Genomic DNA, 18,999 nt, shown 5'->3' on the forward strand with positions numbered 1-18,999 from the left:
CTCCCTTAAATGTTAAGTAATTTGATATTGCATTGTAACAGTGACGTTACCATAGAGTATTTAAGTAAACTGTATATAATACTTGTTGCCAGTGGTGACATTAATAATTACAGGAATAGGGTGAGAGCAAATTGTTGTGTCGTAATGACCCCTGGCACAGACTGAGTTCCCTTGGCAGTATCAAGAGTTTGTCATGTTAGTGGCCATGGTGTTACAATCCATTACCTCACTACAAACTGATGACTTCCGTATGGTAACTAACCATAATATTTAATGTAGCTGCCTTGAGCCACTTGAAAACTCAAAAAAAATTCTTTTTTTTGTCTAAGGAATTTACATCAAGGGTTCCTCAAGAAAGCCCAGTCCCTCTATGTATATATTTCAGAAAGGTATGTGTTACTTCTCTGTGTGGTTTCTCTGATTCTTCCCTATAATTATTAGGGACATTTGCACACAAGAAATTAATATTTGTCTATTTGTCAGTCTATCTACCTATTTATCTATCCATCTATAATGTTACCATATTCTACAAAGCCTCTGCCTTACTTCTTCCTACTCTTTCTTCCTTTATTCCTTCGTTTACTAACTCCTTCGTTTACTAACTCCTTCGTTTACTAACACCATGCTTTTTATTAAAGAGCTACTAATTGCCAGCCATTGTCTCAGGTACTGGGAGCAAGCAGTAAACAGAGGCTGGGTTCCTCCTGTCTTAGAGCTTAACGTCCCCTGAGGAAAGAAAGAAGGTAAATTAGATGGTCTTAGATGGTGTTCAGGGCTCTTTGACAACAAAGTAAAGCGATGTGATAGACTGGGTGGGACTGTGTTAGACAGGGGTATCAGGGAAGGAAGGCTTCTCTGAGGAGATGGCATGTGAGTTGAGATATAAATGATGAAAAGGAACCAGCCTTATGGGGGTAAGGGGGCAGAGACTTAAAGGCAGAGGAAATAGCAAGTCAAAATATCTGAAGCAGCTTAAAATCACATCATCAATACAATGAAAAAAAGGTTTCATTGAAATTTCATTTCATAGAAATGAGAGAAAACAGAAGAGAGAGGACAGAAGAAAATTGTAACACTGATATGCAAGTTGTAGAGCTTGACAAAATTTATTAAGGTTGAGTTGTAAATTTGGTTCTTGTCTTCCTGGAAGCTAAGGTGAAAAGGGAAAAGTGATCAATTTCATGGTTAATTTTCTTTATAAGGAAATGAGGTATCAGTTTTTCAAGGAGAAAACTATTTTTTCCCCTGGCACTCAGGGTTGAAATACATTGAGTTTCCTATAAGGGGCATAGAGTGATTGTATGTTAGTGTGGATCCACCCTTCCTGTCCCCTAGATGGCCATGTCCTCATCTCTGGAAGCTGTGAATGTTACTTCATGTGTACAAAGCACTTTGCAGAGGTGATTACGTTAAGGACCTTGGAATGGGGAGATTATTCTGGATTTTCTGGGTGGACCCCATCTAATCATTTGGGTCCTTAAAAGCTAAGAACCTCTCCTAGCTAGAGTCAGAGGGAGATGTGATCTCAGCAGCATGGTCAGAAAGATGCAGCATTGCTGCCTTTGAAGATGGAGGAAGATGGCCATGAAACCAAGGAATGAGGTAACCCCTAGAAACTGGAAAAGGCAAGGGAACAGATTCTCCCCTAGAGCCTCCAGAAAAGAACAAATGCCTGCTAACCCTGATTTCATTCCATTGAGTGCAGTGTCAGACTTCTGACTTATGGAACTGCAAGATAATACACTTATGTTGTTTAAATCACCAAGTTTGTGGTAATTTGTTACAAAAATCATATAAAACCAATATAATTAGATTCACCTTGGTTACAATAACAGAAACCCAGCCACCTGAACTAGCTTAAGCAAAAGAGTGCACCTTATTATAAAGATTTGGAATGTTACTTGGAATTCAAAGGCAGCAAAGCAGCTCACTTCAGGAAATACAATGATCAGGGATGGAGAGTTGTCAGAATTCTTTTGGTCTCTTCTCTTTGTGAATCTCTTTCATCCTTCCTGTTCTTTTCATATTTTTCCTACAACCTGGTTTTCTGCATTTCTCCAGGCCACATAGTAGGGAAGCATGTCCATAAATAGCTTCTGACTTTCTATATTACAGCATTTTATGTTTCTGTTAGCTACCTAGAGAAAAACTAAAATCTCTCAGTACTAATTTTAAATTCCTGGGAGAGGGATATGATTGGGTTGCCTCTGGTACTGCCAGTGGACAGTGGACAGGTGGCCTAGTTTGTCTGAGGATCAGGGCTAGCTTCCAGAAAAAGATATCTGGCTATACTGTTGTTTTTAAAATGCAACTTACAACTCATCTAGGGGTCAAGAAATCGTTTAATGGGTAGAAACCAACATTAAAAAGCAATAAAATGCATGTGATATGGGTAACATTTCATAAAACTTGTTTCAGTTATTAAATATGTAGGTACATGTGTACTGGGTGATAATGTAAAACATATTTCTTTTGGTGGATTATGGTCAAAAAAATTAGAAAAACCCCATGCTGGGCAATATGGTAGGATTCTGCTGTGCCATGCTTAGTCACTCAGTCATGTCTAACTCTTTGGGACCCAATGGACTGTAGCCCACCAGGCTCCTCTGTCCATGGGGATTCTCCAGGCAAGAATACTGGAGTGCGTTGCTATGGCCTCCTCCAGGGGATCTTCCCAACCCAGGGGTCGAACCCAGGTCTCCTGCGTAGGCAGATTGTTTACCATCTGAGCAACGGGGGAAACCCAAGAATAGTCGAGTGGGTAGCCTATCCCTTCTCAAGGGGAACTTCCTGACCCAGGAATTGGACCGGAGTCTCCTGCATTGCAGGCAGATTCTTTACCAGCTGAGCCACCTGGAAAGCCCAGGATTCTGCTGCTGCTGCTGCTGCGTCGCTTCAGTCGTGTCCGACTCTGTGCGACCCATAGATGGCAGCCCACCAGGCTCCCCCGTCCCTGGGATTCTCCAGGCAAAAACACTGGAGTGGGTTGCCATTTCCTTCTCCAATGCATGAAAGTGAAAAGTGAAAGTGAAGTCGCTCAGTCGTGTCCGACTCTTAGCGACCCCATGGACTGCAGCCTACCAGGCTCCTCCGTCCATGGGATTTTCCAGGCAAGAGTACTGGAGTGGGGTGCAATTGCCTTCTCCGAGGATTCTGCTACTGGGGTGTAATAAACATCATTCTTAAAATATAATCCTTCCAGTAAATTCAGAGGTATCATGCATATTTTTTTAAACCTTATCTGTTAACATAAGCAGATGGCATAAGGGTAAAGCACGACTTAGTAGAGACTATTTTGTAAGGGTGAAGAAAAAGCGGTACAAACAGCTTTTTTGATGGTCTGGCTTAATTCAGAATAAAACATAGCCTAGTGGTTTCCCAACCTAGCCTTGTAGTTTTGCATCAAGCTCACATGGAAGATCTTTTAAAAATGGTTTCATGAGATTTACTTAATCAGAATTCCTGGAAATATGTCCTATGAATATGTATTTAAATACAAATCAAAACAAATAGAACTCCCCAGATGTCTCTGATTTATAGCAGGTTTGGGACTTACTTGACCTAGAGACTATGCACTGATAGAGGAGGAGGTTATCTGCATACCTGTCAATTCTCTAACTGCTATTTCTCACCACCACAGGCATGAGAAAGTGGACAGTTTAAAGTTATTTCTTGGTAAGGCTGAGGAGTGTAAGACTGCACAGCTGCTGATTAAAGGCAGATTCATACACTTTACAGCTCAGTGAAGCAGATGGTACAGTTTATCTTCGTTTGTTGGACATTGTGGCACCAACACTCATGCTTGGATAAAGGCAGGGTTGGGGGAGACAGGCAGAGAGAAAATCCTTGCAGGCCATTCCAGACCCTTGTTAGACAACAGTTCTGTACTTCCTCAGAACAAAGTATAGCCAGTACCCCAAAGTTCTAGGGTATAGGACATGGTAGGGATTATTGAAAAATTTGTAATACTGACGTTACCAGTTGCTCACTAGCAGCCATTATGAGTTGTCAGGTGAAACTGACAGGAGGAACCCATTGCCAAAGGTGGACTTCTACCTCTAAGAAGTAAAATGAATCGACCTCTGTACCAAGTTCTTGGCTATTAATCAAATAAACTGTAGAGGACATCTGCCTGAATAATTAGGCTAGTGTCAGGAGAGTTGAATTTCTTTCCCCCCAGCTGCTAAAGAGCAGGACCGTGTCCACAGAAGCCATTCCTAGATCAGGTCAGAAATACATTAGCATACAGCTGGAGTCCGTGTTTCTAGCCTTTATTGCAGGCGGCATGCATTCAAATGGTCCACAGAGCTTTGCAGCTAACACATATTCCTGGGAAATGCCTTTTGATCTGTCAAGAGCCTTCTCAGCCCCTCTGTGGGGACAAACACCATGCACTTCGGGGGCCTTCCCCCAGCACCGATATTCATTTTCCTGACTTTTAGGCCAGCTCTGACCCCCACTGCGGCGCGAGGCTTACAGCACCAGCTCCACCTGGCTGCCCCAGAAAGGCTCGGGCCCTGAGCGAGAACTATGGCCTGGATATCCTCTCAGTTCTGTGATATCATTGCTATAAAGGTTTAATTTCCTGTAATACGTGTCTGCTCCTCTGTCCCTGAGATAGGGTTCTCAGGTCCCTCTCTAGGAGGAGCTGCTCGCGGGGACGCCCCTGAGCGCACCTGGGGGTCTCCCTCCTTGACAGCTCAGCTGCGGGGAGAAGGGCTTCGCGCCGGCCGACGCACTTTGTCCCCAGGCGGCCCCCGTCCACCTCCGTGCGGTTGCCCCGCCGGCCGAAAAGTTTCTCCAGGTGCGGAATTCCGGGCTCGGCGACCACCGGGACGGAGTGTGCGCGCCAGTCGGAAGCCAGCCCTCCCGCGGGCCCGGGTGAGTGGCCCCTGGCGTCGCGGCGCAGGGCGGGCCGCGCGGGATGGGCGGGCCCCGCGGAATGGGCGGGAGGGCCCCAGGCCGAAGCTGGCCCGGCCGTTGCTATGGCAACGCGCCGGCAAACCGGCCGCTGGGCCTCCGCTGCCCGGTCGGCTGGCGGCTCCCGCAGTCCTCTCGTAGTGTGTGCTGAGGCCCAGCCGTTGGGACCCCATTTCCCCTGGGTCGGCGTTTGGGTTGGTCCCTGGTTCATCTTCACCTTTTCACCTTGACCCCCACCTTGGGACGTGAACCTTTTTGAAATTTAAAGCGAACATACATACTCTAGGGTAAGTATAGCACATCCTTAAAAGTTCTGAATTTGTGGCTTCCCTTCCGCTATCCGTCTTCTCTCATTTTTTTAGTCTCCTAGAGCCTGGCACCTAGGAGGACCTCATTGTATGATATAGCTCTTTCTTACAGCACTTAGGGTAGTTCCTTGCACACAGTGGATGTACAAGGAGATAGTATGCCGTTAAGAGCAGCCTCTGTGTGGACAGGTAATTCAAGCGCTCTACCTCAGTTTCTTCATCTGTACATGTAGTGTATAATTTCTACGAAGTGTGGTGGGTTTGAAGGAGCCTGTATGTGAAACCGCTTTGTGAACCGTAAATGTCCAGCCAGACTGTGATTTAGTTTGAAGGGATCTTTACATGCTGCGCGCTGTTTGATTCTCCAGGTCCCACACTACCAGCCAAGGAGGGAACCTTCTCTTTTGTCTGACCACTGAACTGCTCCAGTATCCAACCGGAAAATATGGTCATGCATCAGAAGAGGGCTCTGCCAATGGAAAGAAACATCGTTTCAAACTTAAACATTCTTTGTTTTAGGCACTCTTTCAGATTCCCCCACTTCACATTTCAACTGCCATGCAGATGCCTCACACATTTAACGATCTAGCTCATGTAAATCTCTCATATTCCTATCTCAGTGAATCATACCAACATCCATCTAGTTTGCAAGCCAAAAGTCATGGACTGTCTTTCCATGTCCAGATCATCAAGTTCTCTGTTCATTTTATGTTCAAACCAGACTGAATTCCATCCACTTCTTTTAGTCTCTATCATTGTCACCCTAGACCAGGCTGTCATGGTCTCTTGCCTGATCTCCTATAGTGGCCTCCAAACTAGTCTGAAGGTATTCACCTATCCTTTCAATATTCTCATCAATTCTTACCCTGCAGTAGGAGTAATCTTTTGAAAACTAAGATTTCATTTTGATACCCTTCTCCTCTCCCTTGCTTAAAGTCTGTCAGGATTTCTTACTACTTTTAGGATAAAGGTACCACTCTTTAATGTGCTCTATAAATTGGGTGACCATATATTTTATTACATGGACCAAGATACCTTTGAGAGTAAAAGAGAATACTAATTACACTGGGAATGTCGCTCAGGCAAATAGGGGCAAATGTTATTCCACTTTAAGGTCCTGTAGCATCTACCTCCTCTATAGTGTGAAAATCTCTCAGTCATGTCTGACTATTTTTGGCCCCAAGTGACAGATTTTATTTTTGGGGGCTCCAAAATCACTGCAGATGGTCACTGCAGCCATGAAATTAAAAGATGCTTGCTCCTTGGAAGTAAAGTTATGACCAACCTAGACAGCATATTAAAAAGCAGAGACATTATTTTTTCAACAAAGGTCCATCTAGTCAAAGCTATGGTTTTTCCAGGAGTCATGTATGGATGTGAGAGTTGGACTATAAAGAAAGCTGAGCCCTGAAGAATTGATGCTTTTGAACTGTGGTGTTGGAGAAGACTCTTGAGAGTCCTTTGGACAGCAAGGAGATCCAACCAGTCCATCCTAAAGGAAATCAGTCCTGAATATTCTTTGGAAGGACTGATGCTGAAGCTGAAACTCTAATACTTTGGCCACTTGATGCGAAGAACTGACTCATTTGAAAAGACCCTGATGCTGGGAAAGATTGAAGGTGGGAAGAGAAGGGGATGACAGAGAATGAGATGGTTGAATGGCATCGCCAACTCAGTGGATATGAGTTTGAGTAAACTCCAGGAGTTGGTGATGGATAGGGAGGCCTGGCGTGCTGCAGTCCATGGAGTCACAAAGAGTTGGACACAACTGAGCGACTGAACTGAACTGAACTGGACTGCAGCCTGCCAGGCTCCTCTGTCCATGGAATTCTCCAAGCCAGAATATTGGCGTGGGTAGCCGTTCTCTTCTCCAGGGGATCTTACCAACCCAGGGACTGAACTCAGGTCTCCTGCACTGCAGGTGGATTCTTTACCATCTGAGCCACCAGGGAAGCTCCTTATCTTACACCAGGCTCCCCTTGTTCTCTGTGTTCCAGTTACACTGAGTCCTTTGTCTCCCATTTTCCCTCCTACTACAGGGCCTTTGCACATGCTCTTCTCCTTCCAGGTATTCTCTTCCCTCATCTTGTTAACTCTTGCTCATCCTTCACTTCTCAGATCAGATGATTCCCAGAAAAGCTGCCACTGACCACTCTGTCTAGAACAACGCCCCTCGGGGTATAAACTTTTCTGATACCAATTATATCTCCTTAGTAGCATCATCACAATTTTAATTTTCTCCATGTGTCTGATACATAGTATGTAGTTAATAAAATACCTATATGTTTTAATTATAAAGATTTTCCTATTCCATTAAATGATCTCAAAATAACCATCATGGTTAAGAGCACACTCCAGAGCCAGGCAGATGGAGAGATTTGAATTTCAGTTCTGCCACACTTCCTTATCTGAAACCCATGGGGCTAGTTGTGCTTTAAGATTCAGAATTTTTTAGATTATAGAAGGACAACATGGTTTATAAACTGCATCCCTTCTAGTGGGGTCTTGGACAGCACTCTGTAATCAAACACATTAATTTTTCTTTAGAAAGAAAACTTCACTCTAAGTGAGATAAGTAAAGACTATACATACTTTTACATGAGTTTAGGTCAGGTTTTGCCAAGAAATGGATTTGCCACAAATTTATGAGAGCATGTGGTATTCAGAGCTTTTGGATTTTAGGATTTCAGATAAGGGCATATGAATCTGTGCCAGTGTAACTTTAAACCACCTACTTAACTTCTTTGTGCCTCAGATTCCTCAACTGTGAAAAGGAGATGATACTAGTATCTACTTACCTTACAAGTTCTGTTTATGTTGTTGGAGGAGTAATTGAGTTAATACATGTTAACTGCTTTGGACAGTGAATGTTACTTAGTCAGGGCTATAGAAGAATCAGCTCTTACTATATCATTTTTATTTGCCCCATAATGACACTATGGATGAACCATAATTTGTTATTTACTTATTGTTTGATAGTTATATTTCAAATACAGAAATGTAGAGATGAATTTCTTTATAGTTAAATCTTTCGAGTAGATTTTTGATTACTGAAGATCAGTTCCTGAAAATGAAATTACAGAGTCAAAGGAAGATGAATACTCTTCAAACATACTGCTACCTTTGGAAAGATTATACCAGTTAACCATCTTGCTATCACTTTTATGACATCTGTGTTAGCATTATTATTTTTAAAAATCTTCAAATTTCACAGATTAAAAATACTATCTCATTTTAACTCATATCTTCCATTGGAATGTGAAGTCAAGTGGGCCTTAGAAAGCATCCTACGAACAAAGCTAGTGGAGGTGATGGAATTCCAGTGGAGCTCTTTCAAATCCTGAAAGATGATGCTGTGAAAGTGCTGCACTCAATATGCCAGCAAATTTGGAAAACTCCGCAGTGGCCACAGGACTGGAAAAGGTCAGTTTTCATTCCAATCCCAAAGGAAGGCAATGCCAAAGAATGCTCAAACTACGGCACAATTGCACTCATCTCACACGCTAGTAAAGTAATGCTCAAAATTCTCCAAGCCAGGCTTCAGCAATACATGAACCGTGAACTTCCAGATGTTCAAGCTGGTTTTAGAAAAGGCAGAGGAACCAGAGATAAAATTGCCAACATCTGCTGGGTCATGGAAAAAGCAAGAGAGTTCCAGAAAAACATCTATTTCTGCTTTATTGACTATTCCAAAGCCTTTGACTGTGTGGATCACAATAAACTGTGGAAAATTCTGAAAGAGATGGGAATACCAGACCACCTGACCTGCCTCTTGAGAAATTTGTATGCAGGTCAGGAAGCAACAGTTAGAACTGGACATGGAACAACAGACTGGTTCCAAATAGGAAAAGGAGGACGTCAAGGCTGTATATTGTCACCCTGCTTATTTAACTTCTATGCAGAGTACATCATGAGAAACGCTGGGCTGGAAGAAGCACAAGCTGGAATCAAGATTGCCGCGAGAAATATCAATAACCTCACATACACAGATGACACCACCCTTATGACAGAAAGTGATGAGGGACTAAAAAGCCTCTTGATGAAAGTGAAAGAGAAGAGTGAAAAAGTTGGCTTAAAGCTCAACATTCAGAAAACGAAGATCATGGCATCCGGTCCCATCACTTCATGGGAAATAGGTGGGTAAACAGTGGAAACAGTGTCAGACTTTATTTTTTGGGGCTCCAAAATCACTGCAGATGGTGACTACAGCCATGAAATTAAAAGATGCTTACTCCTTGGCAGGAAAGTTATGACCAACCTAGATAGCATATTCAAAAGCAGAGACATTACTTTGCCAGCAAAGGTCCATTTAGTCAAGGCTATGGTTTTTACTGTGGTCATGTATGGATGTGAGAGTTGGACTGTGAAGAAGGCTGAGCACCAAAGAATTGATGCTTTTGAACTGTGGTGTTGGAAAAGACTCTTGAGAGTCCCTTGGACTGCAAGGAGATCCAACCAGTCCATTCTGAAGGAGATCGGCCCTGGGATTTCTTTGGAAGGAATGATACTAAAGCTGAAACTCCAGTACTTTGGCCACCTCATGCGAAGAGCTGACTCATTGGAAAAGACTGATGCTGGGAGGGATTGGGGGCAGGAAGAGAAGGGGACGACAGAGGATGAGATGGCTGGATGGCATCACTGACTCGATGGACGTGAGTCTGAGTGAACTCTGGGAGTGGTGATGGACAGTGAGGCCTGGCGTGCTGCGATTCATGGGGTTGCAAAGAGTCAGACACGACTGAGTGACTGATCTGATCTGATCTGATGGTTTTTCTAGCGGTCATGTATGGATGTGAGAGTTGGACTGTGAAGAAAGCTGAGTGCCGAAGAATTGATGCTTTTGAACTGTGGTGTTGGAGAAGACTCTTGAGAGTCCCTTTGACTGCAAGAAGATCCAACCAGTCCATTCTAAAGGAGATCAGCCCTGGGTGTTCTTTGGAAGGACTGATGCTAAAGCTGAGACTCCAGTACTTTGGCCACCTTATGTGAAGAGTTGACTCATTGGAAAAGACTCTGATGCTGGGAGGGATTGGGGGCAGGAGGAGAAGGGGACGACAGAGGATGAGATGGCTGGATGGCATTACTGACTCAATGGACATGAGTGTGAGGGAACTCCAGGAGTTGGTGATGGACAGGGAGGCCTGGCGTGCTGTAATTCATGGGGTCATAAGGAGCAACTGAACTGACCTGAAGCCTTAAAAAATCTTGTTACTAGCTATTAGCTATTTCTTTTCTGTGAATTGCCTGCACAAGTTCTTTGATTGTTTTACATGGAGTCTCAGCTTTTCCCTGGTGGCTCAGGTAGTAAAGCGTCTGTCTAAAATAACTGAGACCTGGGTTCGATCCCTGGGTTGGGAAGATTCCCCTGGAGAAGGTAATGGCAATCCACTCCAGTACTATTGCCTGGAAAATCCCATGGACAGAGGAGCCTGGTAGGCTACACATGGGGTCGCAAAGAGTCAGACACGACTGAGCGACTTCACTTTCACTTTCCTTTCAGCTTTTTTTAATTGTTTAGTTTGATTTCACCTTTTTGGCCCAGGCAGGAGGAGCCAGTATGCTGGACTTTGGCTGGAATTAGTTGGAATAGTTGAATTAGTTGGTATCCCTGGAGCCTGGGGCTAGTTGTTACTTGCCTGCAGATAGCAGAGCAATGTAGAAAGCTGTGTTGCAGAGGCTGGATCTTGGGGAAAATCTGAAGTCAAAATCAGGTTGTTTATGGAGTCTCCTGGCTAACAGGCCTTAGGAGAAGGAGAGCATCCAGATAGGAGGCAAGGAACTAAGGCAGAAGAAAGAGGCAGAGTGATCCTGAAACTCTGAGAAACTATAACATTTTTTAAAAAGGGAGCTAGCAATTTCTTGTATGGATGAGGAGGGGAATGTGGAGGTTGGGGTGGGGGTGGCACTCTCTAGGCCAGACACTGATTTGTGTAAACTCTTTATAGAGTAAGGATATTAACCCTTGCTTGTCATGTTGGGGCGTTTCTCCTATAGTTGCCTTTTTTTTTTTTAATCTTTTTATAATTGCCTTTTCATTTAACTTATGGTGGTTTTTGATTTATAGAAATTAAAACAATTTTATATGGTCTACTCATTAACCTTTTCCTTTTTGATTCATTGCTTTTTATGCTTAGGAAGTCTTTTTCATACAGAGACCAGTTAACAAATTACACTTTCTTTAAAAATGTTATTTTGTGATGTCAGCAAATCAAGGAAGAGTTCATGAAAGGGAAAGTGAATTGAGTAGTGTGATTTCCAATAAAAAACCTAAAGGATGATAATATAAAGGTTGATATTCATGTCATCATATGTCTCCTTGAAGACAGAAGAAAAGAGCTTACGCTGCTGTAAAAGACTGATGAAGACTTTTTCTGCCAGTGTCTATCGTACATTGTGAATTTGTAGAACTGTATCCTTAGAGACTTTTAGAAGTGTTCTGAAAGAGAAGATGTGATCTCTGAAGATATTTTCTACTTCTTTTATCGACCTCACGATTCTATATAGTATTTCAAGCACCCACAGTTGTTAGATACTGAGAAATGATTTCCCTGTTCTTGTCAGAGGATATAAAAAGGGAAAATGCGATGTAGAATTAATTGCTGACCTACCAGGCATTGGTAAATTGGTATGCTTTAAGATGTGCTTCAGGAAGAATTTCCCTCCCTGTGGAGCTCCAGTAGGGATCAGAGGTGAATTGTGTTTTGCTTGGATCTGTCTTAGGGTTCAGAATGTGACGAGTTAACAACTGTATCAATATATCTTTTCTTAGTTTGTTAACTAAAATAAATTGTGAGGTGAATGACTAATCACCTCACAAATTCCTGCAGTTTTATTGACCCAAAGTTGTTTCATTTCAGGATGTTTTGTAAGATGAGGGGCAGTAATTATTAGAATTAAGTCAGACTGTCCTTTCTATTAATACTTATAATAGACTAAATATCTTTGTTAATAACCGTAGACTTTTCAGTTGGACTATCAGTGAGGATGTGGTATAACATCAGGAATAAAGCAAGTAAAAAACACCTTATTGATGAAGACAGGTTGATTTAGAAATTCTGTTTGCCTTATTATTTGATCTAAATTATTTAGTAGATAGTAAAGAGCCCACCTGCAATGCAGGAGACTGCCAGCAATGCAGGAGACCCAGGTTTGATCCCTGGGTCAGGAATATCCCCTGGAGAAGGAAATGGCAACCCACTCCAGTATTCTTGCCTGGGAAATCCATGGACAGAGGAGACTGGCAGGCTACAATCCATGGGGTCACAAAGAGTTGGACACGACTTAGTGATTGAATCACAACTTTAACTATATAAGCTTCATTCAGCAAGTATTTAGTGGGTGCTACAATGTTCCAGGTACAGTTAATAGAATACTGTCTTATAGTTTTGCTTTTACATTGTATGTGTGCAGAGTTTGTTTGTAATTCAATGTTCTTAACATGAGCTGTGTTCACCTGGAAAAACTGGTCGTTTGGACTCATACATATTCATTCAGAGAATCAAAGAAAAAGCCCTATAGAAGATGTTCATCCAGTCTCTAAGGTTGAGATGCTGGTAATTGAAAAGTTCTACTCTGTTACTTTGTCGTTATCATGGTGGAATGCTTGTCTGCAGCAACAGAGCTTGCTAGGAGAGAATCCATTTACCATTTACCAAAGGTAGCTCATCTGAGGCTCAGTTTCTTATACTTGAATTCTTTCAAGTCTGTTTGCTGTCAGCAAATCTAACATAGAGGCTCTTATATCTGCTCCAGGGAGTTCAGCTTCCAACCAGCCGAGATACTGGGAAGAAAGCAAATAAATATCCTTGGACGTTTTTTCATGGAAATCAAATTAATTTTTCCTCTCAATCTTCTTTATGTTGGTGTGCAACTTATGACAATAAAATGTAATACTTTTCATATTTGTTATTATGAAAGTAAACACCAAAGTCCAGCAGTGATTTTCAAGTTAACTTAATTGCTTTTCTGTCATATCTCTTTGATAGTACATATGTTATAATGTGTACACCTAGCTCCTTTTTATACTTGCAGCTCACTTTTAAAAAACTGAGATGTAATTAACATACCATATAATTTGTTTTTAAAGTGTAAAATTAAGTTTTTCTTACATCACAAGGTTTTGCAATCATCACCATTATCTAATTCTAGAATGTTTCATAACCCCCTAAAGAAACCTCACATCTGTTGGCAGTCACTTCCCATTCTCCCTTCCCATAGCCCCTGGCAAGCACTAATCTACTTTCTCTATGGATTTGCCTGTTATCATGGACATTTTGTATAAATGGAGTCATACAATATGGACCCTTTTGCATTTGGCTTCTTTCACTTAGCATGATGTTTTAAAGAATCATTTCTGTTGTAGTATGTATTTGCCCTTCATTCTTTTCTATAAGCAAGTAAAATCCCACTATATGGATATACCACATTGTTTTTATCCATTTATCAGTAGATGGCGATTTTGGTTGTTTCTTTTTCTTTTTTTGCTATTATGAATAATGCTACTGTGAATATTTATGTGTAAGTTTTTGTGTGAACGCATCTTTTCATTTCTCTTGAGTATATATCTAGGATATCCAGGAGTAGAATTGCTAGTCATTTCTATGTCTGACTTTTTGAAGACTGCCAAACTGTTCTCCAAAGTATTTAATAGTTGCACCATTTTGCGTTTCCACCAGTAATGTGTGAGGAATCTCATTTTCCACACCATCACCAATCCATCTTTTTGATTATAGCCATCTCTGTAGGTGTGAGGTGATACCTCATTATACTTTGGGTTTGCATTTCCCTTATGACTAATGATGTTGGACATCATTGGCTATTTGTATATCTTCTTTGGAGAAGTAGCTATTTAACTCCTTTGTTTATTTTTAAAATTTGAATTTTTTTTTTTTATTCTTGAGTTGTAATAGTTCTTTATATATTCTGAATATTAGGCCCTTATCAGATGTATGATTTACAGACTTTTCCTCCCATTCTGTATGTTGTCTTTTTCTTGTTGCCTGGTAGTGTCTTTTGAGGAACAAAAGGTTTTAATTTTATGAAATTCAATATATATGTTTTTACTTTGATTGCTTGGCTTTAGTGGAGAAGGGAATGGCAACTCACTCCAGTATTCTTGCCTGGAGAATCCCATGGACAGAGGAGCCTGGTGGGCTACAGTCCATGGATCACAAAGAGTCGGACACAACTGAGTGACTAACACTTGCTTGGCTTTAGATGTCATGTGTAAAAAATTGTTGCCTGATTCATGGTCGTGACGATTTACTTGTATTTTTTTTTCCTAAGAGTTTTGTGGTTTTAGCTCTTGTATTTAGGCCTTTGATCCATTTTGAGTTAGTTTTTATATATGTGTAGAGTAAGTGTCCAGATTCATCCTTTTGCATGAGGATAGCCTGTTGTCCCAAGACCATCTGTTGTAGGCCTCACATTATTTGTTTAAGTCAACTTGTAAGTCCTGTTGTTTTGATGAAACATTTGGCTGATACCTTGTCACTTCAATTAGATGCCACCATCCTACACAGAAGACATTCCAGACAAAGGAACATCTGTATTGCTAATTAGTACTTTGGTTACCATCTCTATGTAGGCTTACAACCTGGTGAGTAGGTTTGCAGGGGATGCAAGAAGCTTCTGGGCTGCTTCCCCTTCTAATTTAAGGCCTTTCATGTGACCCGTGGTGTTGCCTCCTTGCCGTCTTTCCTCTGAATTATAACTTGATTGCCCCTTGACCTAGAGAACAGGAAAAGTAAAAGAGGCATTGCTTTTCTCTAAGCTGGAGAGACCCTAAAATCATCCTTCCAGACTCATGGGAGGAACGTGGGAAGAGTTGTGAACCTTTCAACAAAGAAAAGGGGATGTTTTCAAGGGAAGGCAGAGCTCTTTCGTTTCTTCATGCTTCCCATTGAAAGCTCCACCTTCTGGAATCATAACCCAGATGAGCCTTGGCTTGTTTCAGAACTCTTTTTCCTTGGAGTGGAGTGATAGGGAAGGGAGACTTGTGTTCCTCCCAGGGATTCAGGTGTGCAGTGGGGGAAAAGCTTAGGACTGGGGTCAGGCTCATCTGAGTTCAAATTTTGTCTCTGCGTGTCTATCATTGGTTTCTTTATCTATCAAATGAGGATTATAATCCCAACTTCCCAGAATTATTATGAAAAACAAATCAAATGTCATATATAAAGTGCCTAACAAAATTGTAGCCCCTCAATAAAGACTTGTTTCCCTTCTCTTTTCCCCAAATCTTCTGGGAAATTTGTGTACATACAGCTTTTTAAAATTCCACAGAATCTTGACACCGAAAGGGAGCTTCATACTCATGACCATATCACTTGCTGAACCTGTCAAAGCTCTTTTCATGTATATTTACTTGATTTATTCAGTCAATTGATTTTATTGATCACTTAGTGTGCTTCAGGCACTGTTTTCTGTATGTCTATCATTAGTCAGTCGAGAAGAGATGAAAGACATATGACCTGGCATGTGGTTGATACTTCACTTATCCTAGTTCCCTCATTTGATTCATTCATTTACTAACTTGTGAGCCAGACGCTATGCTGGACTCTTGGAATACAAAGATACCGCTTTTGAGAGCTCACAGTGTGTTTTGGAGGGAAGCACACCAAGAAACAATCATATCCCATAGGAGCTGTCACAGCAACATGAGGCTTGGTGCCATGGGAACTGGAGGGGAGGTCTCCTGAGTCTGCTGGGGCAATCAGGGGAGGCTCAGCAGAAGGGGGAAGGGATCTGAGGCAGGATGAAGGCCTGGTGTGGGAAAGAGTGTAGGCCTTTAAGGAAGTTGATATCCAGGGGAACAGTCAGAGACACTGACTGACAGGCTAATGGTGTCCAGCTTACAGCCTATTATGCTGGGCCAAGATTTGAGGTCAGTTTGGGCAGAGACAGAAGCATTAATTGTAGTTTAGAATCTGTTAACATCTGTCTTGGTTTTATTCTTCTTATTGTAAGCCTAGTTTAAAAAATCCTTTGGTCTTTAGCATTTCCCCCAAGCATCTAATCTAATATTTTAGGCTCTTGCCTCCTGCTTCTCTTTTGATAGCATTCTGCCGCATGAATATTGTCCTAGGTTACTTGCCCATCTACTTTGGTATTATGACCTTACAGCTCATGGAGAGCTACCTCTGGCTATGCGCTTTCTCTGGAGGAATCTCTGTCCTCCTTGCCCCACGGCTTAGTCAGAAATAGAAAAGACCCATCAGGGTGGCTGAGCCCTAGTAGAGAGGGCTATTGAAGAATGGCTGGGTACAAGGGAGGCCCCTGACCTGGAGCTGCTATCCACTGGAGATTGTGATGTTGGCACAGTCACAGCCTCCCTTCTGAGCTTCTCCCACATTCACTCACTCATTGGCTCTGCTCCTGGGCTGTGTCCCTCAGGTCCCTCTTGCTTTGCCTGAAGCAGAGGAACAGAGGGTTGAAGAGTGGCTCGAGAGTCTTCGTCTTGTTGGGGACAGCCTCCTCCCGAAAGCTACTCACGTATCCCCTCAAGACAGCCTAAGCTGGCCCTTCAGACGTGAAAGAACATGTCTGAATTTCCAGAAGTCACTTAATGTAGGACTTTGTTCTGAGATCCGCCCTATATTATAAGTCATTTGAAGGAACTGGCTTTGGAAAGACGATTGGTGGGAAGGGGGGATATGAGAGCTGTTTTCAAATATTTGAAAGGTTGTTCAAGCACAGTAGACAAGGTGCCAGATTTTGGTCTTTAATTCTAATGCTCCTTCTTATGGTGTTTTTTTTTTTTTTCATCTAAATTCCTTTCAGCCTAAAACAATTCTGTGAGTCAATAAATGAAGCAGGCAGTGACTATACTGATTAGATCTAGATTCTTGAGGCAGATTGAATGGCAGTGATTTAGCTTTCTGAGCTCAGCCACTAGTGAATTGAAATGGTAATAGCTGTATTTATTATACTCAGAATTGAATGTGTAATTAATAAGCCATTCCTTAACCCTATATTATCTCTGTTTTACAGACTAATTTTTTTCAATAGGATTTCCTTAATTGTATCAAATGTTTCTAGAATGCTTAACATGTCTGATTTGTATAATCTCCAGGGAAACTAAACAGTCTTAATTACATCCAGTATTTTGATTTCATTTGATTCTTTGGATGAGATTAAAAGTAATTTATTTTAAAGGCTACGATTGCTTTATATATGCCTATGCTTATTGCAAATTTAGCAAGTTTTGGTCATATTACTTTCTCATTACCAGTATCTCAGGTAATTTAGATTGTGGACTAGCATGTAGCGTGGTTAACTTCTTTCAGAATGAATAGCTAGATGACACTATATTTTAAGCTACCTCCCCCTCCAGTTTTCTCATCACTGTCTTTGATTAAAACTGACTTATATTTTCTATTTATCTGGCTATTTCCATAGTACATGTCAAGACTTGTTCCCTAGGAAGCACAGGGTTCTTTGGTTTGACTATTTCCTAGTGAATGCTGCTGCTGCTGCTGCTAAGTCACTTCAGTCGTGTCCAACTCTGTGCGACCCCATAGATGGCAGCCCACCAGGCTCCTCTGTCCCTGGGATTCTCCAGGCAAGAATACTGAAGTGGGCTGCCATTTCCTTCTCCAATGCATGAAAGTGAAAAGTGAAATATTCCTAGTGAATAAATGTTGGTAATAACTTGTGGAGTATGACTGTTAGTTCTAGATGCCATTTTTTAGTTAAGATATTGGCAAGTTGAATTATGCCTAGAGGAGATTGAAGGGCCTGGAATGGTGCAAGGTCTTTAAATGATATGAAGGACAGCTAAGGTATTGGGATGTAGAAACGATGGCTATCCTCTAGGAAATGTGACTGGGGGACACATATTCATTTCCTTTATATCTAGAAGACTGAGACCTGTTAAAGATGGATTAGGCAATTCTGTAAGGACAGACGAGTTACATCCTGAAAGGAGGGTTTATAGGGTGATGATTTTGGCTTGATATGAGGAAAAATATTCTATTGTTGGCGTCTGATGAAAACGAGCTTCTTGAGGAAAGTAAAGACTGGGATCCCTGTGGCTGGAAAACTTTTAACAGTGTCCATGTCAACATCTCTCAGTTCTGTGAAGGAAATTCCATGCTGTATCAGATGTCCTATGAAATCCTTTCCAATTCTAGGATTCTGTGATTGCCTTTCCACTCCTGATACTATGACATGACCACTTCTCCATTCTAGGTTTCACTTTAGTGATTTAAATGATCGATTTTATATTCATGATCATACTGTAGCCAAGAGGGCTGTGATATGGTAGATAAAAGCTGCCTGACATTAAATTATTTTCGTAGAAAATTAACAAAGTGTATATATACCACATGCACATGTATATTTATACACATATCCATACATCTATTTTGTATAATTGAGTTACTATACTTTCATAGTTTTGTCCTTTGTTCCTATTGTTCTAAAATGTATCAAGCTATAACCTATATAGACTTCTGAGTCTCATAAGACCATTTTTTAACATTTATTTATCACACTGATTTAAAAAAATACAGTTAAGTGTTCAAAATAAAGCCGATAAAAGAGCTTTTGTGGAAGTAGGAATTAAAAACTGGTAATTTTATTTTGAGAATATTTGAGAAAGATCTATAAATAAACTAGTAAGGACATTCAATTAATGTCTTAGATATTTAAGAATAGGAAGTATGAGCACTATAGTCATTTTGGAAAATTGTGTTTTCAGACTCCCTTACTAATTGGACTTTTGAGTACAGTATTAGTGGTTTCAAATGGAATCACAATTCATTGCAGTTCT

At 41.4% G+C, this 18,999-nt stretch overlaps 1 protein-coding gene across 7 annotated transcripts in view; it reads left to right on the forward strand.

The window, feature by feature from the left end:
• Positions 1-255: 255 nt before the first annotated feature.
• STK33 (serine/threonine kinase 33) overlaps positions 256-18,999 on the forward strand; it is a 208,289-nt gene continuing 189,545 nt past the window's right edge. For 3 of the 7 annotated variants that reach the window (XM_070803713.1, XM_019975804.2, XM_019975808.2), the window contains exon 1: positions 4,983-5,207. The gene's annotated coding sequence lies outside the window, so the exon portion shown is untranslated. Of the gene's footprint in view, positions 390-4,708; positions 4,882-4,981; positions 5,208-18,999 lie in introns of those variants that run through there. The other 4 variants (XM_070803714.1, XM_019975810.2, XM_019975807.2 and 1 more) reach the window with 3 other exon arrangements.

Source organism: Bos indicus, chromosome 15 (assembly GCF_029378745.1).
Source record: "Bos indicus isolate NIAB-ARS_2022 breed Sahiwal x Tharparkar chromosome 15, NIAB-ARS_B.indTharparkar_mat_pri_1.0, whole genome shotgun sequence".
Classification (NCBI taxonomy): Eukaryota; Metazoa; Chordata; class Mammalia; order Artiodactyla; family Bovidae; genus Bos; species Bos indicus.